At 40.7% G+C, this 27,445-nt stretch overlaps 1 long non-coding RNA gene across 4 annotated transcripts in view; it reads left to right on the top strand.

Annotated features, from left to right (window-relative positions):
- The first annotated feature begins 2,350 nt into the window (after positions 1-2,350).
- Positions 2,351-27,445, top strand: part of LOC140613888 (uncharacterized) — a 40,160-nt gene continuing 15,065 nt past the window's right edge. For 2 of the 4 annotated variants that reach the window (XR_012014772.1, XR_012014770.1), the window contains exons 1-3: positions 2,351-2,891; positions 13,954-14,091; positions 15,132-15,376. This is a non-coding gene — a long non-coding RNA (uncharacterized lncRNA). Of the gene's footprint in view, positions 2,892-13,953; positions 14,092-14,490; positions 14,586-15,131; positions 15,377-26,624; positions 27,323-27,445 lie in introns of those variants that run through there. The other 2 variants (XR_012014771.1, XR_012014773.1) reach the window with 2 other exon arrangements.

Raw genomic sequence — 27,445 nt, 5'->3', positions numbered from 1 at the left:
CTCAAGCCAAAGACGACTATCAGAGGAATCATGTGACTCCTAGAAATTTTTCTGTTTCAGTATCCATCCATACCATGCTGTTATTGGATACAAAGAGCCTGTAGAAGGCGTGGGAAGAACACAAAGGAGGGAATGAAGCTCAGAGCTCAGTAGCTGAGGGCCCTCAGCAATTTTACCCCTGTAATCGCAGAAGCAGGATCTATATTCTCATGGCTGCTCAATACTAAGATCACTTTTCCCTTTATCTATTCATCGATTTTTAAAGATTGTATTTATTTTGAAAAAGAGAGGGATAGCAAAAGATAGCATGGGGGTGGGGGAGTGGCGAGGAGAAGCAGCAGGCCAAGCAGGAAGCCCAATGCAGAGCTCAATCCCAGGACCCCAGGATCATGACCTGAACTGAAAACAGATACTTAACCTTAGACTGAGCCACCCAGACGTCCCACTTTGCCCTTTATTTAATATTGCCAGTCAGAATTACAATAAAACAAACTCTTATAAATTGCATGTAGTAACAAGAAAACATTATTTACCAGATCACTGGGCCTTTATTTTTCTTCATAACTCAAAAGCAAGGAGCACCATATTAAATTAAACCCTTTTTAATATAAGGAAGATTTTTGGAAATGTGTCCTTCAGAAATATCCTGGAGTGGTTATTGCATAAGTAGTCATCAAACCTCTGACTACATGTCTGGCACAATGAGACAATGCTGAACATGGTGAACCAGAGGACTGTCTAATAAGAACATTTCTGCAAGTATATTCCTTAGTTGCGGCCCATAGCATTTCAGAACTTTAATTTTTCACTTAGTATGTTTGTTTGTTTGTTTGTTTAAAATGTTGTGTCAAACTTTTTCAAATAAACATACGCAAAGAATAGGCAGACTGTTTACACTCTGAAAAATGCAAGATAAAAAGGAGGGTGTCACGGCAATAGAGATCTATTTTATATTACACAATTTTATTGAGCAATTGTAGACATAAATCCAGCCCTTAGAGCTACAATTCAGCATTCATACTCTCCAAGATATTACCTTTGCGTTTAATCCTCACATTTTAACATCAATTTGAGTGGAGGCCACATGTTTAAACTTCATTAGCTCGGCTTAAATTTTGGCATAATGCTGAAAAGCCCTGTGGTCCCTAAATACACAAAAAATGTTATTCAGAGAACAAGAAATTGTATATACATAAAACTAGAAACCTACAGCAAACAGATACAGATATGTGAAAATTAGACACTTGCGATGACTTTCTGAGAAGTTTTGAAATCTAATTTTCACAAATATCCCTGAAATTTAGGATTGTCTTAAAGAAACGAAGAACCGGAGAAGTCAGAAACCAAGAGCTGAACACTATTAGTATGATTAAAAAAAAGTAAAACTATTTTTTAAAATATTCAAGGCTTACAGTCATTCAACATTTCGTACATATTTGTAGAATGCCTATTGTGTGGCAGATATGGTATTTACACGCACAAATTCTGTCCAAATTGGCAATCTCTAGCCACATGTATTTTTCGAGCACTTCAAATTCGACTAGGTCAAACTGAAGATTTACTCTGTGTAGAAAATACCCATTAAGGGCGCCTCGGCGGCTTACCCAATTAAGCATCTGACTCTTGATTTCAGCTCAGGTCATGATCTCAGGGTTGTAGATCGAGCCCCACACTGGGCTCTGCACCGGATGCGGAGCCGACTTGGGATTCTCTGTCTCCCTCTGCACGACCCCTCCCTGGCTTAAACAAAAATACACACCAGCTTTCAGAACTTAGGATGAAAAGAAAGATGAAAGGAAAATATCTCATTAATAATTTCACACTACATATCAAATGATAATATTTTGCATATCAGGGGTTGATAAAATAGTTTTAATATTTTAATTATTAATAAATTATATAAATAATAATTTATTATTTTAATCATTAATAAATTATATAATAAATAATAATTTATTATTTTAATATTAATTTAACAGGGGATCCCTGGGTGGCTCAGCGGTTTAGCGCCACCTTCGGCCCAGGGTGTGATCCTGGAGTCCCAGGATCGAGTCCCACGTCGGGCTCCCTGAGTGGAGCCTGCTTCTCCCTCTGCCTCTCTCTCTGTGTTTATCATGAATAAATAAAATCTTTTTAAAAATATATCAATTTAACGTACTCCATGCTTTTCTAATGTGGATACTAGGTAACGTAACCTCACATACGTAAATCCCATTACATTTCTATTGTAAAGAAAGGTTAACACATACTACTGTGGTAGATAATCCTGTTTGCCTGATAGTCCATCTTTCCATCCGTCGGGGCGCGGGGCAGGACAGCACTCCCTCACTCTCTCTGAAGTGAAGTGTGGCCGAGAGGCGTCCTTTGACTCGGCCAATTATGAGGAGAATTATGGAAATTGTGACGAGAAGCAGCAAATGTCGCTTCCCAGAAGGAGGCTTTAAGAGTGAGCGTGAGTTCTACTTCCCAGCTGCCGTTACCACAGAAACAGACGTTGTCAAGGGGCCTGTGTCTCCCGGGCTGCCTGGTGACTAAGAGCCCCTTCACCGCCACTGCAGACGCGGAGTTTGGATCAGATACAAACTTTTAACCTTTTAAGCCACCAGAGTCTGGAGGTGCATCCTAACATGGCGGGGGGCGGGGTCACCAAGACGACGTGACCCCCAGGGGACCCCGGAGCTGGACTCCCGCAATCGGAGGCCCCGCCCCGCTCCCCGCTCCTGGGAACGCGCATTCCGCGGCCTCCGCTCTCCCGGAAGCGGCTCCAAGGACACGGCCCTGAGGCGAGCCTGCGGTGTGGACCATCCGCGCACAACCCACGACCGAATCCAGTTAAGGCCTCTAGATAAGCTTCCAGGTCTACTCACCCCGCGGCCACCTGCGTACGACAGGTCAGTAGGCCCCCCAACTTTTGAACCTGCCACCTACCAGTCTGGAGGGGGGCGGGGTCTTCTCTCTTAGGTCTGTCCCCGCCTTCGAGGTCGCGGAGGGGCCGGTGACACCCGAGGCTCCCCAGGCTGCGGACAAGCCAGCCGCAACCAGCCGGGCGACGGGAGGGACGCCCCGGGCAGGAGGCAGCTGTCGGGGGCGGAGGTCCCCAGTCAGTCAGCCGGAGACCTCTGCGCGACGCCACGTGGCCGCACGTGGGAGCCTGAGGAGGCCGCCGGGCGACGCCACCGCCGCGCCAACGCCAACGCCCACGCCGGCCGGTCTGACGCGCTGGTTTGCGGAGCGGCGCAGGCGCACTGCGCGGGGCAGGGAGACGCACGGCGGGGGCGGGGCCACGTGGGGGGCACGTGGGGGGGCCACGTGGGGGGGCGGAGCCCAGGCGGAGGAGGTTAGAGACGGAGACGCAGGTGTCGCCTCCGCCGCCACTTGAGGGCCGGCAGACCCGGTGGGGGAGCCGCCCGGCCGCGGGGAAAGCCAGGAGGGCGCGAGCTGCGGTGGATTAAGGTCCGGCGCTTGTGACTAAGCTCGATGGATCACAGCTGCAGCCCCTGGGAAAGGGAGGAAGATACTGTGGTGATTGACAGTGAAACGGGCCAAACGCCCCGTGCCACCTGATGCCCGGTGCGAAGCAAAGCAAAAGCACAGCAACGGCCAACCCAGCCGGCAGGGCGGCCCCCAGTTCGGGGGGGGGGCGGGGGGAACACGCTCATGATGAGAGGATGTACTCCCCCCCCCCCCCCCCTGCCCCGCGAGCTCACAGGCATAGCTGCCAGGTTCCAGCAAACGGCCAGGGAAACTCTCCAGCCATGGTTAGGGCGGCCGTGGGGTCGGAGGAGACACAGAAAATAAACATCGCCACCACACATCGCACACCTTGCCTCTGGCAGCGCCTTCATGGCACCGGAGGGCGAAAGGAATCTGTTCAAAGTCCCCCAGCCTCCCCCCCCCCCCTCCGCCCAGCGGAACTGGCGGACCAAACTCGCAGGTGTCTGCACTTGGCCCTACCTCTGTTAGTTTTTGTTGTGGTGCTTGTTTTAAGGATTTTATTTATTCATGAAAGACAGAGGGAGAGGCAGAGACAGGCAGAGGGAGAAGCAGGCCCCATGCAGGGAGCCCGACGTGGGACTCGACCCCAGGTCTCCAGGATCACGCCTGGGCCGAAGGCAGCGCTGAACCGCTGAGCCACCCGGGCTGCCCTACCTCTGCTTTTCTAGGTGATGGCACCCTCCTTTCTTGGAAAGTAGACCCCAACTTCAAAACATATTCTAATATAGCCTGACTGTGGGACCCAGGAAATTTAACAAAAATCCCCTACCCTGGACAAGCAGAGCAGGACTGACTCCCATTTTGCGCTGTACCTGCCTTCTGCGGACCTGCTTAGGGCACTGCCCCACCCTAGTCAAGCCCAGGACACCCTAATCGGAAATCCGGCTCAGTGATAGGCCAGTTCAAATGGATACTTTAGGGTAAAATGTAACTCAATCGGCCACCTGCGAGTGTCCGGACCAGCATGACTGTGCAACTTTCTGCATATCCCATTGGCCACTGGCCCCTATAAAGTTGCTAAGCCTCTTAGTCTCGGGGTCCAAGTCCCTGCTCCGATGTGTCGGGTATACTTGGACCCAGGCTCGAGCTTGTAAATAAACCCTCATGTGTTTGCATGGGTGTCGGCTCCTCGGTGGTTTCTCAGATCTGCAATCTCGGGCACAACAGCCTGACCACAACCCATATGAGCCCAGGACAGAGCCCCTTGAAAAACCTGCCATCTCCTGCTGTATCTAGTCAAGAGTCAACCCTCTCTCCTGCCAACCCCCATCCCTATGCGCAGCTGCAACCCCCTCACATCCTTCAAAACCCTTTAAAAAGTCTTACTTAGCCTAATGGAAACTCAGAAACCAACAACTCTCTTGCTATCTGGCCTCTCTCCTCACTTGGAGAGTGAATAAACTCTGCCCTGCTGGTTGCTCTACTCTCCGTGCAATTCTTTGCCACCCGCATCATCTGCAGCTCTCGCAGGGGGTTCAAGGTACTCATTCCTTGCAGATCACTATCTATCTTTCAAGGAGGCTTGACACCATGAGTGTGAAATCCTTGGGCATGTAAGACTCAGGAAATGTATATAGAATGTACAACAAATCTTAATGGAATTTGGAATGAGACAGTCTACACCCCAGTCTTGGAAGGTCTTGACTGGGCCATATTCACAGCAGGAATAAAAGCTAAAATAATCCAGCACTTGGTATGAGATACTGATATTCATGCTCAACTCAGTTGTGGGACAAGGTGTTTGTGGTGTTAAACAATCTATTGCTGATCTGGAGGAAACTAACACGTCCCAGGAATGGGTACGGGCTGTAGGAAAGGCCTAGACAGAGAGGCAGCTTGGAAAGCTAAAAGGCTAGCACAACTGCCTATAAGGGTCCAGTAAAAATTACCCAGAAGTAAATGTAGTTTGACATCACTGTTGTGGGGTCCCCATGTGTTGGTCAGCCTATGGAAAGCTTAAAATATGAACCGCCATGCAGACAGATAACAAGAGGTTATCATAACCCACCTGCACCAGCAGAGACCTCAGGGTTATGTTCCTAATCGTGGTGGGTGCTTCCCACACCCCATCTGTGCACCTGTGCCCAACAATGCCATCAGCTTAGATACCTTGGCCGTGGTCCTAGGAATGTACCATGTTCTATCAGACTTAGCAAATGCCTTTTTTTAGTATACCCCTGGCACTGAGACACAAGATCAATTTATAGATGGGAGGGGCAACAATGGACCTTTTGAGTGCTTCCCCCAAATTACCTACACAGCCCCACCACATGTCATAAGATGGTAACTTGAGACCTATCCCTATTCTCCTTTCCTTATCAATACAATGGACCCATTACATTGATGAGTTCATCTTAACATGTGATGACTTGCCTGCTGCAGGCTTGGCCAGAACATTTGCAAGGGAGAGGACTGACAATGAACCCACAGAGAATTCAAGGCCCAGGCACCACCATCAAGTTTTGGGAATCATTTGGTCAAGATGTATATTGTCCCAGATGTTGTGTTTAAAAAGATGCAAACTGGGCAGCCCAGGTGGCACAGCTGTTTGGTGCTGCCTGCAGCCCGGGGTGTGATCCTGGAGCCCTGGGATCGAGTCCCGTGTCGGGCTTCCTGCGTGGAGCCTGCTTCTCCCTCTGCCTCTCTCTTTCTCTATGAATAAATAAATAAAATCTTTTAAAAAAATAAATAAATAAATAAATAAATAAATAAATAAATAAATAAAAAGATGCAAGCCTATACAAGCCCCAAGAATATAAAGGAAATGCAAGCCTTTGTACAACTTTGGGGTTTTAGGGGATTTTTATTCCCACCTGGCAATGCTACCATCTCTTATACCACCTGATAAAGAAAGGGCACATGTGGAACTGGGATCAGAGCGGAAAGCCACCTTTAAGAAAGCAAAAATATTCATGAAACAGATTAAAGCTCTAGGCATCTTCCAAGCAGGGCTGCCATTTGACTTAGGTGTGTCTATGACTCCAGAAGGAAAGAGTTGAGCATCTGGCAGAGACAATAGAAGGGGAAAGTGCCCCCAGGATTTTGGCTCCAGCTCTGAAAGATAGTTTCTGGCAATGTTCATAGCTCTCCTCCATGTGGAGCCTTTTAGGAAGGAATAAACCACAGCAAACATTGAGATGAACTCAGAAGAGTTTGGCTAGTGATCATTAATAAATCCCGGCCATTAATCTTTTGCACTGAAAGTTGGGGTGTTCTAAGGAGATTAACCCTATGACTTGGACAATGGGAAGCCAAGGGTTGGATGATCACTAATGAGCCCTTGTGTGGTCAGGATATGGAAACCAGCAGATCTGCTTGCAAGAGTCTGAGGTGGTCCTCACTGTTTTCCACTTCCCAGCCCATAAGAAACTGACACCCCCTGGCAATCAAGAAGCTGCTGCCCTCATTCAGATATGAGCTCCAGCAACTGACCCTTCTGTAGAACAGTGTATGGGGTGCATAGAAAGAATGTCCATTGTTGTACCCCAGTGGTTGGTATATTGGCGGATGCCAGATTGCCCTTGGAATACTTGGTTAGTACAGTAACAACATGTCCTATATGTTCTAAACAAAGTCCAGGGTAACTGCCAAAAGAATCTGGGTCTATCCACCAGAGTTCCCAAACAATGAAGAATTGGCAAATTGATTATATTGGCCCCTTCCCTCTGATTGGGGATTCTAAATTTACCTTAGTCTGCATAAACACTGCATCCATGCCCACCCAAGCTTTCTTGTCACTGTGCAAATGAGGCTTTCACCATTAGGGGATTAGAGAAACCAAGTACCATGTATGGATACCCTTGTTGAATAGACAGATCAGAGGTCACATTTCAGAAGTCACGATATGTAAGCCAACTCCATGCTAGTGAAACCCCTTGCTGACCACTTAGGGCACATTGCGGAAGAGGGGGACATATGAGATTGTAAGAGCTGGTCACAAGGGATAGAGTACTAGGAGGTCCCTGAGAGGGTATGACGGCTGTAAGAGCTGGTCACAAGGGATAGAGTACTAGGAGGTCCCTGAGAGGGTATGACGGCCAGTTCACCCATGATTTCTCAGCAATCAGAAACTACCTACTCCCTCTCTTGTCCTTGAAATATGCATTCAGCATGGCTTCGTGCTCCCAGAAGCTGCCCCAAGGATGGAGCCCTTGGTTTAGTGATGTGGTGCTGAGACCGCCTGGCAAGCATACATGACTGAACCCAGTTAAGGCCCCTGTAGAAACTTTAAAGATATGGTGGGCTGGTGTGGAGATTGACGACTCTTGTGGTTATCCAAGGCGAGCCTCGTACATAAGTTCCCTTGTGAAATCTGCCACCTACACCCTGCAGTGCCTGCCTTTTCTCTTCCGTCTCTGCCCTCAGAGTACAGGGGCTGGTTGCAGATCAAACCCAGAAATGCCCCAGGGTTGCAAACTAACACCTGGAGTTCAGTGTTTCCCAAACTTCAGTTTGCATCCCAATCATCTGGGGGCTTTGTTAAAAACACAGAGTGGCTTGTCTAACAAGTTCCCAGGGACTGCAGATGCCGCAGGTCTGGGGAGCACACTTTCAGAACCACTGACCTAGCCTAGCATGGAGGGCAGGTGCTCTGAGACTTGGGGCTGAATAATAGTTTAAAGAACTCCTACATAATTGTTGATAATGAGTCCAATATTATTGTTTTTCCAAATATACTAATGAGATGAACATCAGCACATCTATGTTATGAGAAATTAAGATTATGTATTAGGGTTTTATTATTTTTGTTACAGTGTACTTTGATTTACACTATTCTATCTCAGGTACTGTCTACATTGGTACAGTGACACATTCTATCTATCCTTTTCTTTTGTCAGGCCATTAGAAAATACAGGTGTTAAGTAGTATTCCAATAAGACTAGTCACACAATTTAAAACCTGGCTTGGAGGACAGCCCTGGTGGCTCAGCGGTTTAGCACTGACTTTAGCCCAGGGTGTGATCCTGGAGACCTGGGATCGAGTCCCATGTGGGGTTCCCTGCATGGAGCCTGCTTCTCCCTCTGCCTGTGCCTCTCTCTCTCTCTCTCTCTCTCTCTCTCTCATGAATAAAACCTGGCTTGGGGACACCTAGTGGCTCAGTGGTTGAGCATCAGCCTTTAGCTCACGACATGATCCTGGAGTCCTGGGATCGAGCCCCGCATCAGGCTCCCCACAGGGGAGCTTCTCCCTCTTCCTATGTCTCTGCCTCTCTCTCTCTGTATCTCTCATGAATAAATAAAATCTTTAAAAAATAAACTTAAAAAATAAAACTTGTCTTGGAAAAAGAATTCCTCTTAGATGGTCTCTGACAAATAGTACAATTTAGTTACTAATCAAAAAAAAAAAAAAAGTAAAACTAATGGTGCTGAAACCATTTTTAATAAAAATTAACCTGGAAATCACAGAAATGTCTCTAAATGTCCACAAAGGATAATGACTTTACTTTCAACTATTTCCAAGATGGAAAATGAAAGCAAATATATCCAAGAACATCCAATGCTTCTATCTAATGTGATAAAACACACACACATACACACACACACACATACACACAAAGAAAGCACAGACAAAAACACCCATTACCCAGGTGTCTTACTCTCCTTCATTTGGGGGCAGCATGAGTGGTCATGTTTCCAACAGTGCCCAAGAGAAAATTACCAGCCACTTGCAAGTAAAACATAACTTTTAAGAATGACACTATGGTCTGTGCCCTGTTCTTGCCTTCTAATACCACTGTCTAATTTCTTGTTGAAGAAATAGCTGATTGTAGGCTGGGACAAGATGAGCCTGCAGCATCTCAAAGTGCCCAAAAGTATGCAAAAGACCAAAGGACACAGGAGCCCACTGAAAAGGCTCCGAGTGGTCAAAGTTGGAAAATTTGGAGCAGCATGAAATAACACACTATTTCATTATTACTCGAAGTATAAAATAAATATCCAGAATCCATAGTGAGATAAACAAGTGATGGATAAATAAATGGGAGATATAGGACAAATCTACCCTACAGGTAAATTCCAAATAAGTTATGTCATTATGTAGCTATCCTATCCCTCCTCCCCTAGGGAGGTGAAACTTGTTTCCTCACCCTTTACTTGTGGTCTAGGCTTAGTGATTTGTTTCCAAATACTACATACAGTATGGAATGGGCAGTGTGAGGAACAAGTCAGTTTAGTAGAGAAGCCTGGCAGATGTAACCATTTCCAGGTGATGAAGGTTCACATCACATGGATAGTACGTACCTTTCATTTATAATGTTGAGAATGGCACTTCTCCTCTGTGGTCCTCCTCCCAAAAAACCATAACCCACCCCCAATTGAGGGACATTCTACAAAACATCTGATCAGCACCCTGCAAAACTGTCAAGGTCATAAAAAAGCAAGGAAAATCTGAGAAGCTGCCACAGCCCAGAGGAGCCTAAGGGGACATGAGGACAAAATGTAATCTGGCATTCTAGATGGGACTTGGGAATAGAAAAAGAACATTAAAGAAAAAACTAATAATAAAGTATCGAGTTCAGCTAATAATAATATATCATTATTAGTTCATTAGTTGTGACCAATCTGTAATAGAAGTATAAGTAACAATAGGAAAATTCAGTGTAGTATATATTGGAAAATCTTTGTGCTGTTTTTCAAACTTTCAGTAAATCTAAAATTTTCTAAAATAAAAATTTTATTTAGATATAAAAAAGTTTGTAAGCACTTAAAAAATTTTTAATTGTGAGATAGCTGAGTCAAGATTTGGGTCTTTCACATCCTGAATAAACTCCTAGAAATTTTTCCTGACCAGCTTCCTCAGAGGGTGACTATGTCAAGTAAGGAAGGCCTCCTTTATGAAGATTATGTGAGCCTTCAGTCTGGTGCGATCTTCTGGTGTTCGAAATGACACTGGTAATTATTTTAATTAGGCTTGAAAGTTCTCTGAAACCCTGAATTGTTAGAAATTAGGAATAAGATTAGCAAAATTTGAACAGATAAAACTATTCCTTTCACCCTTTCCTTTGATTTTACCCCTTCAGGTTTGAGTGATCCTGGATTTAATCAAATTTGAACAAGAAATTTACTGATTTCTATGTAAAGGAATGAGTTTCAGTCCATGACTCAGAATAAATTGGATGATGGAAATGATTCCACTCAAAGTCCCTATTAACTGATTTGTATAACATATATACAGTGCGGAAACCAGGAGTGTGGTAGTGCGATATGGGTTAGGAATTTATATATAGATTTAATCCCCGTTTGTTCTCATATAATCAATTCAAACTTCAATCTAAAAATGTTTTTACTATCTTTATTTTTCCCTTTCCCTTTACCTTCTCTCTCTCCATCTCTCTTAATTTTGGCACTTTTTTCCATAGTTTTCCACGTGCTGGAGAGAAGCCTGAGGATGGGAGGTTCCCAGGCCAGCCCCTTGCCCACCACCAGCCCCGGGTCCTCAGACCCACACCCTCCACTCACCCCAGCCTCCCTCCAGGCCTGCGCCCACTGTGGGTGCAGCAGCAGCTGTGCAATGTACCCCACCTTACCCCAGGACTCCTGCCAGGCTCCCTGGTGGGTGTTTTATGTTCAGCAATAAAGGTTCTGTCCTGTGCCAAAAAAAAAGCCTCGGTGCCTGGATGCCCACTACTTGATGGGATGGAATGGGATGTGCAGACATACTCCTATAACCCAACGTGATGCAGGGCCAGCCCAGTGACAACATTACCTGCAGTGCGTATTCACACAACTTCAGAGTCATTGAAATGACCTATGGGCCCTATCACTGCACATATTAATGGGCCAAAGATGAACAGGGAAATGGCAAAATTACTGTGCAAATTGCTTTAATCCATCCAGACCTCCTTTGCTGTGCCTTCCCTAATTAGTCTGTAAATTTTTTTTCTTTACTTATCTTCTTTCTAGAAAATTCTACATCCCTTACTTTGTGGTATTCTCCATTTCTTTTCCTTTCCATTACCAAGCACACAGACCCCAGAGGTGCACTAATGTTCCCCTCCCTGTGAAGGGTTTCTTTACTATACTAAACTACTCACTCCTCCCTGTGTATAATTTCTTTAAAAATACTGGCTAACATAATGTCCTAAATCTCACAAAATGAATAAATATATGCCCTAAGGCAAGAATTCAGTGTTTGACTACAATTTTGCAGGAATCATATACTGCTACTTATTTCTAGATAAAAAATTAGAAACACTTAGTCAAATAGTTCTCTATATATCCCAACCATGTCCATTTAGAAAACCTCATGGGGTTCAAATTATCATATATCTTAAAGTTCAGAATGGTAAATCAGAGATCCTCTCTTAAAGTAAAATAACTAGGGATGCCTGGGTGGCTCAGTGGTTGAGTGTCTGTCTACCTTTGGCTCAGGGTGTGATCCCAGAATCAGGAGGGAGCCTGGTTCTCCCTCCGCCTATCTTTCTGCCTCTCTCTCTCTCTGTGTCTTTCATGAATAAATAAATAAAATCTTTTTTAAAAATTAAATACAGTAAAATAACCAGTCAGAAAAACATACCTACTGATTATTATATAAAATCCACTTGAGGTTAAAGTGAATCATCCAGACCTTAGTTCAGACCCAAACAATTCTTCCTGGTTGTAAATAAGCAGAATAAATCTCTCAAAGATATTACTTAGATCTAAACTATGGATTAAAGATTGTGAGTCAATGATTTCTGCATTTGACTTTACAGATATGTGCCTTTAGCCCTGCCAATTTTTTTTTTTTTTTGGTCATCGGTTATTTTTTTTTCCAAATCTACCGTATGCATATATTATGCTATTGGATTAAGTATAATAGAAGACACAGAGGATTGTAAAATGCAATTTCTATAGAAAGTTATCATTCAATTATCATATTATCATAATATAAAAACACAATTCTACCATCATAAATGTGAAGACATACAGCTAAATTGAAAGGAGTAAATGTTACGATGACATTTCTCATTGGCACCCTTGACCCATCCAATCCACCCATATCTACAGAGAAGTACCACACTAAACAAAAGATACTGAGGATATCTAAAATGTTTTCTAATATTCATACCTTTACCCCCTTTCCTTTGAAGTGCTGTATGTATCACCTCTCCTAGTCTCTGGTCCACTCTATTTTTAACTTGGAAGTGGTGATAAGGGGCAAGGGCCCCTGGAATGTGCCTGACTCTGTCTCTTGGGAAGCTTTGTGCCCTTGAACAAGTTATTTACTCACTCTACAACTTAGCTTCTTCCTCTGGTAAATGATATTAATAATAGAACTTACAGGATTTTCATGAAGGTTAAAAAAATAAATAACGGTATTAAATATTACATATTAGAAACAGCATTTGATACATAGTAAGCATTTAATACATGTTGACTATTATTACTGATCCAGTGGTTTGCTGTTAATTGCTTCTTTGGACTCAGGAACTAAATCACCATCAAGATGCACCACACTCCTGCAGCCAGATGACGCCTTAAGGCAGCAACAACCAGACCCCTATCATTATGCTTGGCAAATGGGACATATGGCCATTCGGGGGATGAGAAATTGCTTTTTCTCAATAGGAGAGAGAGGCAGATAAAGCTTTATAGCAATATAAAATGTGTTACTTTCCCACACAAATAGTTAATTATATTGAAATTCTCTTTACAATGCTTACTTCAAAAATTCAAAATAGATTTGCTTTTAATATGGTTGAAATGACAATGTGCTGTATTGGTCCATGACTTCTCTAATGGAAAAAATTCTGATTTTATATCTTAAAATTTGAGTGAAATTTAATTTTGTCTTGTTCTTTATAACTCACTCTAAATATTACATTTAGTTAATTCTTTGCTCTGAGAGCCTTAGGTTGGCATCTATAGGCAACCTCAAATTCTCAACCAGGGAAAGGTCTTACAGCAGATGAGAAATCTGAACTTAAAAGATTTCTTGTCACTTTAAGCACAGCCATCATCAGCAGACCATGCATAAAAATATAAAAGGGTATCACTCTACCTGTAAAGAATTTAAGCATTTCCACCATCTAAAATAAAGAAAAGCTACACAAAGGAGAGCCCAGGCTTCTCGAAAGGGACAGCAATCATTTGGCTTTAAGTGACAAGGATAATTTACATCAGTTTACAGATTAACCACCAAGATGACAAACATGAAGCCAGTCAGTATTTGACGTGGGGATATTATTAAATAACTGTCATCTTGTAGTATGTTTAAATTAGTTAATTTGTTTCAATTCATTAATTTTTAAATTAATCAGTTCTATATGTTCTTTTTGCATAGAACTGGAAGGATTTTCCTGTAGCTCAACATTGCCCTCCTATGGACTAAAAGCCATAATATGGCATCTCGGATATTTAAAAAAGAAATAAGAAAATTATACTCCTATAGCACAGGTTTTAAAATAAACAGTCTCAGAAATCTCAACAGCAGCATCACTAATGTGATCATTTCATATTTGAACTCCTCCTCCCATAGATCAGTTCTGCCCTGGAGAGATTTCGCAACTCTAGACTACCGTATGGTCTTATGGTGGGCAATTATTAGAAATGAGCAACATCATGAAAAATCAGTTATTTCACTGAATCTGGCCAGCAATTACAAGGACATTCCAAGGTGATTTTGCCTACAAGTACACGTATTTTCTAAGCTAACAATTTATACAAGCTGATAGATTTCTGGGAGGTATGATAAGCTTAAAAATAAAGGATACTTTCCACCAACTAGGATAAGAATAAAAGTGCTTGCCAGTTTTGTAGTCTAGGCTGTCCAAGAGAAATAAGCCCGATTCTGTGAGGAACTCAACTAGACCTCTGGACTGAATTTGTGTGAGTGAGAGAGTCCAGTGATTGGATAGGCTAGAAAAAACCAGTGAGTCATCAGATGGGATCAAGCTGGATCAAGAAAAAAAAATGGGAGGGGGTAGGAAGATGATATTTTTAAAATAAAAACCACTGAATTACACTCTCCTTTTTTGAAATTACCACATTAATGAAATGTTTTATGCACATGCAGATGATGGTGGGAAAAGTGGTCCAACAGCAGTCACCTTTATACAAAAAAAGGAATATTGAAAGGAATATTCCTAAGTCGTTATAAAATAATTACAAGTAAGTCCAGGATAAGTTGTTTTAACCTCTATGAGTCTCAGTTTTCTCATCTATGAAATAGTATTTTCATTCCTATTTTGCAAGTATAAGGGTATAGATAAGAAATAAACAAGGCAAAGTCCCTCACTTAGGACATATATTGGTACAGAGTAGCCGTTTGATAAAGGGCAGATGATTAATAAAAAGTATTCATAATTGTCATCTTATATTTTAGAATTTATCATGCCCCTTTACATATATCAATTAATTTTATTTTATTAAATATAGTACCATTATTATAGTCACTACTCAGTGGCATAGCTTCCTTAGAGTCCTCAGAGTAGAGAACAGGGAGGCCAATCTAGCTTGGGAAATTTTAAAGAACTTATGAGAGCAAGCAACAGATTCATCATCTCAAATGCAACTCACAAGAGCATAAGCTTTAACCAAAGCATTATTATGAAAACCCACCCTCATAATTGATCATAATTGACTAAATTTCTTTTTTTTTTTTTTTTTTACTAAATCTCTTCTAATCACCTTTACAAATCTGCGTTGCAAAAAAAGTGGCAGGAGCCGTTTGCAAGAGAAGCTGGAGAAATGAGTCCAACTTTCATCTCCAGGTCAAAGTATTTGTTTTCAGGAGTCTTTTCTGGAAATTATGTATTTTTCCTCTGTGTTTTTGGTGTGCCAGGATATGAAGCTTCAGCCACTCACTCTTGAAAGACTTCTTTACTTAACAGGCTCCAATCATCTTGGTCCCAAGGACTATTTATGCCATATGCATCTTCTTCAATATCTATTATGTTTAGGTAAGTCAAATACTATCTGTAAGCAAAGACCAGGAAAGTATAGGTTCCAATTATTTAATTATGCTACAATCACAGAAAGGAGTTGAGTAAGTTTTCTGAGGCAAAAGAAAACCCAGTATGTTACTTGCATTACTCACCATAGGTAAATTCAAAATATTAGTTGGTATCAACCATCTATAAGGACACTATCAAAGAAAACAGAAAGGGAATGTAAGCCAAAACATAAAATGGTTTGAAATAACAAGAGTCAGTATTTAATTATTGCTAACTAAGGTACTGTTCTAAGTCTTTCATGTGAATTGACACATTTAATCACTACAGCAAACCTATGAAATATGTTATGCACATTTTAGAAGTCTGGAAACTGTTCCACAAAGGATAGGTTCCTTACTCAAGATAACACATGTGTTAAGTAGGTATACTCATGTTAAAACCAAAGATACAGGCACCTAGGTGGTTCAGTTGGAAAGTGTCTGACTCTTGATTCTGGCTCAGGTCACGATCTTAGGGTCCTGAGAACCAGCCCACAGTCAGGCTCAGCGCTAAGCCCACTTGAGATTCTCTCTCTGCCCCTCCTCCAACTCATGCATGCACACATGTGTGCTTTATCACTTTCTCTTAAAAGGAAAAAAAGGCATTGCCAATATTCAAATCAAAATGTCCAATTCCAGAAGCTTACCACTTAACCACTCCCTGGAACTGCCTTTTTAAATTGTTGAAATTATTAAATAATTAAACTTTATTTTTTTCCTCGCAAGATACTCTACAATCAGATATCCTTGTACCAGTTAGGAGACCTAGTAAGATTTATTTAATGTGTCTCCTTCTACGAGGTAAAGCTCTAAGCCAATGTAATTAGGCTTGTACCTTATCAAGATACGAGGCAATGAAAAATCATGTCTTCTGCTCAGAGGAGAGAGGCTTCTGAAAAGTTTGTTTTCTCTTGATGGGTATAGTCTTTGTGGGAGCAATATGGAATGCCTGACCCTGAGTCACAGACCATCTTGTTTTGGATGACATTGCATTGTCCCTGATGAGATGCTGTTTGGGATCCAAATCTACTCTACTCATCTCTCTGAGACAAGAAAAGATAACTCTATGTCCCTGAGCCACAGCAAGAGGACATCACTTTCAGCAGGAACAGAAATCAATCCTTGTTCCACAGGAAAGAATGCCTGCCCCCTAAAATTAATGTATGCTAGGATAAAGACAATGAAAAGATTATAGTTAGTGGCACTTTCTTTTTTGTTTAGAACACCCAAATACAGTGGCCTTTTTTTTCTTTCAGTAAGTGCCTGATGTAAAAGTAATTAATTTAGTTGACCCTTTTGTTTGGGGATGGAACAATTTACATGAGCTGCTGGAAAACTCATCAAGCTGGCCTGGAAGGTGTTCTGGAACACCTTTAAAATGAGTCTCCCTAACAAAATGCTTAAGTGGAATGGGACTTGTCAGGGGTCAGACTTATTATTTTTAGAACTGTCTTTCCACAAGGAGAAAGTTAGGGTCAGTTATAGCATACATAAATGAGAATAAAATGAGACTCATATTTGTTCAAAAGAAAAAGAGTTAACATTAGAAAACAGCCTTTGTAAATCCTGAAGATCTGAGAGCCAGCCTCTCATGGAGGAACTTTAAACCCTATCAGAAACTTAACCAATGTTAATATAAATTTCTTATTAAAGACAATTATTGATGTCTGAACAGTAATGAGGATTAATCAACTATAATCAAGAGTCTGGTTCAGGAAGAGAGCACATTGCCAGAGAAGGAAACAAGGCAGTAAATTAGAATAGTAAAATTCAGGTCCCGTTAGCTTTGAAAAAGACACATCTATTTCAAAGATCAGCAAAGGACTGAATTATAGGGGGAAGGGAAATGGATGGTACCCAGATATCACAAGGAAAGAATTGCATAGTAATGAAAAGGAAGACTGAAAATCGTCATCTATCTCAGAAGAGGAAACGGTCAGTTTTCACAATGCCTCAGAGTATCACCATTCAGAAACAGAGAAAAGCCAACTAAAAGGTTTGAGCCTCCCACACATTTATTTTAAAAGTTCCCACAAGATTCATGATCCTACACACTAAATGTGCCTCCAGAGACCAACTTTCTATCATGGCCATGTAGATAGATTCCTTCTAGAAGGCAAATTCGAAAAAAGTTAACAGAAAACTTTTCGTCTTCAATAATACTTGATATAACTTCACAATTTCAATTAGATATATAAATGCTGCGGGATGCATGGTCTGGTTAAAAAGAAAATGAAACAAATTAAATATGCCAATGGGCCTAAACTTAACAGGAAACATGGAAAATTTTTCGGAAACAGGCCCCAAGTACCTGCCTTGCCTCTTTGTTTCCTTGTTCTCCTCCCCGTCACTCAGGGAGATGGGAAGTGGAGAGGGTAGAGGCAGACAGTGTGAGGGAGGAGAAGGGGCATGGAAAAGGTGGAGACATTACTGGGGATGAAAGGAAGAATGAGGAACAAAAGCAGGAAGTGTATATTGGGTAGAAACTGGGGGCAGAGGAAGAGAAGTAGATGAGAAATGAGGATGGAATAAGGAAAAAGCCTACTGATCTGTTATTTCCCTAAAGGATTAGATCATTAGGGGAACTACCTGAGCTGGAGTTGGTTAAGTTTTCAAGCAAGGTCATTGTAAGTTTTAAAGTTGCATGCCTTGTAGTTCAAAAAAAGAATCAATTCTAAAGAAAAGAGACAGCCAATTTTTTTAAAAGTATATCATCTTGTTATGAGGATGTGGTGGTTAAAGAGAAGGTCAGTGTCTTCAAAAGATGTGGAAAGATACATGGTATAGAAAGTCTGCCACCCACAAGGAAAGTCTGGAGAACAAATTTCTGGTTATGGTCGTTAAGTCTGGTCTTGTACTAAGGTTTTCCAGCTTATTTGCCAGGCTGCTGAAATGGCAATATAAATAAGGTGTAATTATTGGTTTGCCATTGAGAATTACAGACTCTCTGAGATGAAAGGAAAGCATCAGAGAAATCACAAGCCTAAAATCCCGTAGATCACAAACCGATGTGTGTACTGAGGTCATGGTGTGAGTGTATGGAGGGGGCCCAGTGGGTAGCGTGGCGCACACCAAAGGTGTGTCTGAGTAGGAGGGACAGGCCGCACCATTTAACTCCAGCTGGTTTGACATGTGAGAACCCAGGCTCTACAAGGCCAGATCTTCTCATTTCTCCCGAGAAACTGGAAACAGAAATTTATATGTAAAATACCCTAGTTTTCTTTTCGTATTTGCTTATTTATTTTAATAGATTGCTTTTAGAGCAGTTTTGTGTTCATGACAAAACTGAACAGAAGGCACAGGGATTTCCCATACACCCCCACACCTGTATAGCTTCAAATCATGTTTGTCTGATTCCAAATGCCATGTTATTTCCCATATGTCAAGTGACCTCTCAATTCCAAATGCCCACCAACAACTTTTTTTAATTAATAAACTTTTTTAGACCAATTTTAGATAAATGGCAACTGAGCAGAAATGGAGTTGAAAGTAAGAGTTCTGTGTGTCCTCCTCCCCCACTCATGCCTAGCCTCCCTCACTACCAACATCGCCCACCAGAGTGATACATTTGTTACAACTGATAAACTGACATTAATTCATCATTACCCACCAGACTCCACAGTTCACACTGAGGTTCAGTCTTGGTGTTGTGCATTCTCTAGGCTTGGATGGATGCGTAATGACCTACTGTAGAGTATCGTACAGAGAAGTTTCACTGACAAAATCCTGTGCTCTATTTATTCATCCTTCCCTCCCTCCAACCCGGACAACCACTGATCTTTTTATTGTCTCCGTAGTTGTGCCTTTTCCAGAATGTCATCTATGTCCATAACATACCGTATGTAGCCTTTTTAGATATCAGCTTCTTTCCTCTGGTGATATGTGTTTAAGATTCCTCTATGTCTTTTTGTGGCTTCATTGCTCATTTCTTTTTAGCACTAAATGATATTTCATTTCCTGGATGGGCTGCAGTTTATGTATCCATTCACCTACTGAAGGGCATCTTGGTTGCTTCCAAATGTGGGCAATTATAAATAAAGCTGCTTAAATATCTATGTGTAGGTTTTTGTGTGGACGTGTCTTCAACTCCTTTGGGTCAATACCAAGGAGTCCAATTGCTGGATGGTATGGTAAGAATATATTAGGTTTTGTGAGGAACCACCAAACTCTCTTCCAGATTGGCTGAGTGAATTTGCATCCCACCAGCAATGACTGAGTAGTCCTGTGACTCCACATCCTCAACAGCATTTAGTGTTGTCAGTGTTTTGGATTTTGGCCATTCTTGTAGGTGAATAGAGGTATCCCCTTGTTGTTGTGAGGACTTTTTAAATGCTCAGGAATCTTTGGGACACCTGGGTGACTCAGTCAGTTAAGAGTCCAATTCTTGATTTCAGCTCAGGTCCTGATCTCAGGGTCGCGAGAGTGAGCCTCGTGTCGGGCTCCACAGTCAGTGGGGAGCCTGCTTGAGATTCTCTCTCTCCCTCTTTCTCTGCCCCACCCTCATGCTCTCTAAATAAATCAATACTAAATAAATAAATAAATAAATAAATAAATAAATAAATAAATAAATAAATAAAGTAAATCTTTTCTAAAAAATAAATGCTCAAGAATCTTTGCTTAAAAGCAAGAAGGAAGGAAGGGTGGGCAGGAGGGAGGTAGAGAGGAAGGAAGAGCACCATGTGAATCAAATAAATTACATTTATGGGGCACTAGAGCTCTGATCCCATGCAGCGTTTCAGAGACAAGGAGATAAAGAGCTTGATCCACGAGAAGGGAAGAGCTTGATCAAGATCACATAGTTACTGGAAGAGCAGAGACTATCTTAGGATGCAGGTTTCCTTTTTCCTAGCTCGGTGTTTGGCTGGTCTGTACAGATTCAGATATTTTCACAAATTCACACTGAAATTCTTATGTTGCTTCAGAGCTGGCAGTGACCTTGCTTGTGTGCTTCCCTTAACTTAGCAGTTTGGTTAAAAAGCTTCCAGATAAACTCCAGCTCCACAGCCAATGTTGCTCTGGTCCATCAAGTAAATCATCTCTTAGTCTGGGAGGCAAGTTGGAAAAAAAGGTTAAACAGGATGTTTTATGGAGGTTCTGAGTTAGAGTCAGTGCAATTGAATCCTTCACTCTGGGCTGAACCTAATGTTTTGGAATCTATGTCTTTTCTTTCCTTCCACTAAGCATTTCCAGTGTGTTGGTGCTGAGATGAATATAAAAGCCATTCCAGGAATAAGTATTCAACAGAAGTTTTAGTTTAGGGTTTTTTTTTTTGTTTTTTTTTTTTAAGACTCTGACTTATGCAGGTAAACTTTGGAGACAAAGATTCTGTGAAAGAAACAAAGTTCTAAGTAGTTAGAAGCATAAAGATGGTACATAAAATGATTATATATATATATATTTTAATATTTTATCTATTAGAGACAGAGAGAGAGAGAGGCAGAGAGGCAGAGACACAGGCAGAGGGAGAAACAGGCTCCATTCAAGGATCCCGATGTGGGACTCCGTCCCGGGTCTCCAGGATCAGACTCTGGGCTGAAGGCGGCACTAAACCGCTGGGCCCCCCAGGCTGCCCTAAAATGATGATTATAAAAGCCCAAAGGTACAAAAATATGACAAAACATGAGAGGGAAAAGTTGCCTACTCAGAATGAATAGGAAGTTAATGCTATTAGGAGTGATATTATTTTATTAAATTATAAATATGACTCCAAAGCTATTTTTTAGGAAAGAGATCCTTCAATACACTTCAATGATATACAGGAAAAAGAAATTTTAAGGCACTATTTGAAAAGTAATTATGTAAAATAAGTGTCTACAACTTATAGCTCCTTCACTGTCAAAACTCACTCTTACAATCACTCAGCACCACATGTGTCTGTTTTTTTCACTCTAAAATTGGCTCTGCACAGAAGCTTAGTAGATTTCTAGAGATTCTCACATAATCATGATTATTTTAGGAATCACAAGTACAGGGAATTATAAATATTTATATCATTTCTTCTTTTATACCAAAGATGTTTACTATTTTAATGTATGAGAGATTTGAGGAAGGCAGTATTTTACAATAATGGAAAAGACTTGGTGATCCCTGGAACCCAGAGCATTATTTTCCTCTGGGTAACTGATGTGGTTACTGTCATTCGAAGCCTTCCTTCAAGGACCTATAGATTTTGATAAAAGCAATACAGAGCTACACATAAATGGGAAATTCTTTCATGAGCATTCAACCAATAGAATTTAATAAGTCATAGTTCCTGTGTTTTGTATTTCTTTTATCCAAATCTTCAGAGTTGTCTGCTATTGTTGACAGCTTTAGTCAACAAAACAAACATTTTGGGTGGGAGGAGATGCATTGTGTTGACCATTAAAATTGAAGAAGGGAGGAAAATAAAGGTCAAGGTAATTTGGGTTTGAATTATTTTTCTCTACCACTATTAGTAAAGACATAACTTTCCAATAATCAAATTTGTTTCCAGAAATAGCATTACAAATTCAGAATACCTTTTATCATACCTCTGTAGCAGTCTTTTCTTTCTTCTTTGCTTTTCTATTGAGTGGCCTGGGGCCAGGCTGTGTGGGAACAACAGAACCTGGTAGGATAACTATAAACATGGGGCCTTCCCCTTAGTTGAGAGATTTGATCCCCAATCTCATAATTCCTTGGATTGTGTCATTACCCTGAACCCATGGAGACTGCTTTATCTCATGATTTAATAATCTTCTTAGGGTCAGAAGAGGGGAGCGGTGGTTCTCATCTAACCCCATGCTGGGAAATACTACCTTTATCCTGAAGATTCCTCCATTTATCTTTTTTTAGGCAAAGCCTCTCTCTTGAACTTAGGCTCATATATCTAACTGCCTTAAAGGTACCTCAAATTCAGCATATCCCAATGAGCTCATTATCCTCCCCTGAATACAAACATGCTTTTGTCCCAGGAGACAGAACCATCCATCCAATTAATTGTCCAAGACAAAAATCTGGTTTTAAGTATTGGCTCTTCTCTCTCATCCTTTTTCCTGTATCCAATGAATTATGCATTTTTGTTTTGTTCAGCATGCCCATTTGCTTATAATCTGCCAAACCTTCTACATATTCATATTGAAGGGCACCATCATATGTTTCCTGGGTTGTTGCCATTTCTTCTTAACTGGGATCTGCTTCTCCATTTTTAAAACCCCCCTACAACTAATTCATTTCTGTAGGCAGAATGACCTTTAAAAAATGTAATGTGGATTCACTCATCTGCTGAAACACCTCAGTAATTCCCCATTGCTCTTAAGGTAAAGTCTAGGACATACATAGCTTACAAGGTCTATGTGATTGCCCTTAGCAAGTCTTCAGCATCCTTTGAACTATTTTTCCCCATTCTACTTCATTCAGTCCCTCCCCTTGATCTAAATTATCTAATTTATCATTCTTCACAACTCAGCCTAGATAAAACTTCTCTTGAAAACTTCCCTTGATATTTTGTATGTGTCTTACTAGCATACTAGATTTCCCTTATCTTAAAACTTATAATACTCCAATGCAATTATATATTCCTTTATTCAAAAGAGGTTTATTGAGTGTCCACTATATTCCAAGAACTATTCTAGATACTCTTAGTAGTAACCCAAACAAACAAGTTCTCTTTCTCATGGGTTATATTTCAATGGAAAACTATTAACAAATAAATAGATGTCAGAGGGTGGTAAGTGCCATGAAAAGGAACAAGATACAGTGTAATTGGAGCAAGAATAAATTTGTAATTCATTGTAATTAGGGAAGGCTTCTCTGATAAGCCAGCAGAGTAGTAGACATGAAAATGAGAGAGCACGTCATAAGGATTTCTGAGAATAGTTGTGGGTGTGCTGGCTTAATCACAACCTGAAATTAAACTACGTAAGGATAGGGACCTGGTTTTTGGTTTTTGTTTTCTAACTGCTAAATTCCTATCCTTAAAATGGGTTTGGTATGGGGTATGCATTCCATAAGTAACTGATATTTGATTAATAAATGTATAAATGAATTTCTGGTTTCATGATTTGTAAAGGGCCTCAGGCATTTTTGGTGATTTCTGAGCCACCACCAATGATTCTATGATCTCATTTGTTTAATAAGAAACAATGTGAATAGGGAATGAGGAATTGTTCACTCCAGAAAAGTGTACTCTGAAACAATTATCAATAAGATAAAACAATTCTTTTTCACTGGACAAACCAGTTGGGGAATTACTTACTTGACAAATTTCACCTCTTCAAGGTCTAGATGTCTGTGGCCTTGTATCCAAGATAAATTGACTCTGCTTTGTTTGCAGAGACTCCTTGTGATAGCCTAATCACTTCTTTGTAACTACAATGAAGTAGAGACAATTACCTTCAGGCCACAGTGACTGCAAAGTCTAGATAGGGGCTTGCAAACTGTCCTCACAAACTAGATCTCGCTTTGTTCAATGTTGGCCTATAGAGCGATAAAAGAAAATTAATTACCAACTAATAAAAATGAGATAATTTTACTTATATTTGGCTTTCTGTTTTTTAAAAAATAACAAAAATTATAATATTGAACCACACAGGGACAGCTTTCTGGCACTGCATTAGCTGGCTGGCACTGAGTGGCTGCTGTGCTCTAGGATGGCTGCGTGCTCATCTGAGACCCCATTTCAGCAAGTGATCTAATTAGCATTATATTAGGAAAGGGTTGTAGACAACCCAGAAATTCTCTTTCTTAAAAATAAATAGTGAAAAAAAAAAAAGAATCAGTATTGTCTGGGGGGAGAAAATAAACCTCAACCCATATCTCAGACCATACAGAATAATTAGTTTGAGATGAATCATAGACTGAAATGTAAAAACTAAAATTATAAGTTTCTGGAAGAAAGCATAAGAGAATATTTTCATAAACTAGGGCTCGGCAAAACTTTTCTAGGCAGAATCTAAAATGATTCTAAGCTATTTAAAATAGAGTATTTTTAACTATCAACTATTGAAACATTAAAAATTAATGCAATATACTTTATAAAAATTTTAAAATTTTGTTCATTAAAATTTTAAATTTCTGCTCATTAGGCTACCACAATTGTTCTATTCACTAATAAATTAAATAGGAAAGTCACGGATTGAAAGAAAATATTTACTCTACATATAAGTAACACTAACTCAATAAGAAGAATATAACCCAATTTAAAAATGGGCAAAAGGCTTTTACAGGAACTTCACAAAGAAAGAAACACAAATGACCAAAGAACACATAAAGAAAAGATGTTCAACATCTTTAGTCATTGGAGAAAGGCAAATTAAAGTCACAATGAGAAAGTATTACATATCTACCAGAATGGCTAACATAAAGAAGACTAATACCACCAAATATTAGTAAGGATCTGGAACAACTGAAATTCTCATACATTACTAGTGTATAAATTGGTAAATTGGTTTGAAAGTTAGTCTGGCAATTTTTTATACAATTGAACATGGACCTATTCTGTGATATAGAAATTCCATTTCTGGGTATTTACCCAAGAAAAATGAAAAATACATCTCCACAAAACAATGTACAAAAATGTTTCTAGCAGCTTTATTCTTAGTGGCTAAAAACTGAAGATAATCAAATGTCCATCAGCTGTGAATAAAGAAATCATGATGTATTCATACAATAGACTACTCTTCAGTAGCTGGTAGTATTCAGCGATTGACTAGGAAGGATTTCTGTGGTGATGAAAATGTTTTATATCTAAATTATATGAGTATATGTAAATATCCAAGCTCTATAAATTTTATATTTAAATCTATGGATTTCACTGTATATTAATTTTACGTCAATTAAATCTTTTTCTTTTTGTATTACCGAAAAATATTCTATTCAGTTAACTAAATGCAATTACCTCTACCAAGCCCCAAATTAAACATAAATGCCCAGTAAGTAAATGTTTAAAGAAAACAACCGTGTTGGGCAGCCTGGGTGGCTCAGTGGTTTAGTGCAGCCTTTGGCCCAGGGCCAGATCCTGGAGACCCAGGATCGAGTCCCGTGTCGGGCTCCCTGCATGGAGCCTGCTTCTCCCTCTGCCTGTACCTGTGCCTCTCTCCCCCTCTCTGTGGATCTCTCATGATTAAATAAATAAAATCTTCAAAAAAAAAAAAAAAAAGAAAGAAGAAAGAAAGAAGAAAGAAAGAAGAAAGAAAGAAAGAAAGAAAGAGAAAGAAAACAACCGTGTTGTTAGTATCACTGTCTCATATATCAATTTAACTAATAAACATCTTAGTGAACTTTGATTAAACTAGTATGTTGCTTTCATAACCTTATACTTGGTACATGTTCGCTGTGTAGGAAACCAGACTCTGACAGGTCCAGGGGTTACCGCAGCTGAACACAGCTTCAAAAACGTCCAAGCAGAATTCCTCCTTCAGCAGCAGAGGGCCTGAGGAGCTAGGGAAACCACATGCTTTTGCTAAACATCAGAAGTTCTGCCTCCATTAATATTTCTTTTTTTTTTTTTTTTTTTTTTTTTAAATTTATTTATTCATGATAGTCACACGGGGAGAGAGAGAGAGAGAGAGACAGAGACACAGGCAGAGGGAGAAGCAGGCTCCAAGCACCGGGAGCCCGATGTGGGATTCGATCCCGAGTCTCCAGGATCACGCCCTGGGCCAAAGGCAGGCGCCAAACCGCTGCGCCACCCAGGGATCCCTCCATTAATATTTCTAATCCACAAAACCCCACTCTTCCCTTCCCAATTGGCAGAAGTTGACAGAAAATAATCAGGATCCCTCAGTCACTGTCCATGTGAAAACTCACCAAGTACACTCCCCTCGGTGTCTTTGTCCATTTGGGCCGATCTAACAAAATACGAACAACCGGGTGGCTCATAAGCAACAAACATTTATTTCTCACGGCCCTGGAAACAGGGAAGCCCGAGATCAGGGTGCTAGCAGATTCAGTGTCTGGTGAGAGCCTGGTTCTTAGCCGGCTGTCTTTGCCCTGTGCCTTCCCTGTTGTCTCTTCAGCATTTTGCAAGGGGACTAATATCATTCAGAGGCTCCATCCTCAATGACCTCATCACCTTGCAAAGGCCCCACCAACAAATAATATTACACGGGAGGTTAGCTTTTAACCTACAAATTTTGGGGACACACAAATATTCAGTCAATAGCACCCAATTAGAGATTTCCTTGGGATTTTCCTACTGTTTTCTAAAAAGGGTACAGTCTCCCCTAGCCTCACGCAGATTTCTGATTCCTCAGGAAACCTCTGGAATAAACTAGACTTGAAGTACACTGCACTTTTCCTTGGCTGCCCTGGAGAGTGACCATAACAGCTCCGACTCCTCACGCCTGGCTTTCTGAGGCAGCCGCTTTCTGAAACAGCTTGTGTCTCCTGTCACAGATGATTACCTTTCGGACAAGGATTTCAGACTAAAACTAAATGAGATTTTAAAAAGAGTTATGAAATGATTTTGTTAAAAAAAAAAATCTCTATATTGACTACCCAAAGAAAATACAATCTTTTCTTGCTGACTCTAATTCTCAGACACTAAATGATAAATAGAGGTACAATTTTACTGGAATCCAGGGCATCTCCACAATCTTTTAAAATTCCATTTTCCCACAATATACATTTTTCCTCCAGAGGTCAGTAGTCTAGGGTTGATATGATGTCCCACCCAGGGAAGGTTGAGAAATTGAATATTTCCACTTTCCAGCTCTGATAGTGGCAGGAGATGAGATATTTGAATGGCTCCTAGACAGCCAAAGTTTATACCTGCTCATGATCTGACATTCTGGGTGGCTTGATGATGACACAAAGTCGGCACCAAAACTTGCAATCTTAAATGAAATTCTTCCATACGAATATGGAATACATTAGCCTTTTGTCAGATAGCCTCTCCCCAAAGCTTTGGCTCTTACTAAGATGAAGTATGTATATTGTTTAAATAAAAATAAAGTGGTGTGTTTGCAGAGTGCCTTAAGATAGTGTTCATCAAATGCTGTTCTTTAGAAAGTACAGTCAATCTCTCAATAACACAAGCCAGATGTTAGTCAGATGCTAGATATAGCTAGACTTG

The sequence above is a fragment of the Canis lupus genome, chromosome 22 (genome assembly GCF_048164855.1).
Source record: "Canis lupus baileyi chromosome 22, mCanLup2.hap1, whole genome shotgun sequence".
NCBI classification, from domain to species: domain Eukaryota; kingdom Metazoa; phylum Chordata; class Mammalia; order Carnivora; family Canidae; genus Canis; species Canis lupus.
Note: the sequence above shows the minus strand (reverse complement) of the source record. Positions and strands in the feature narration are given on the sequence as shown.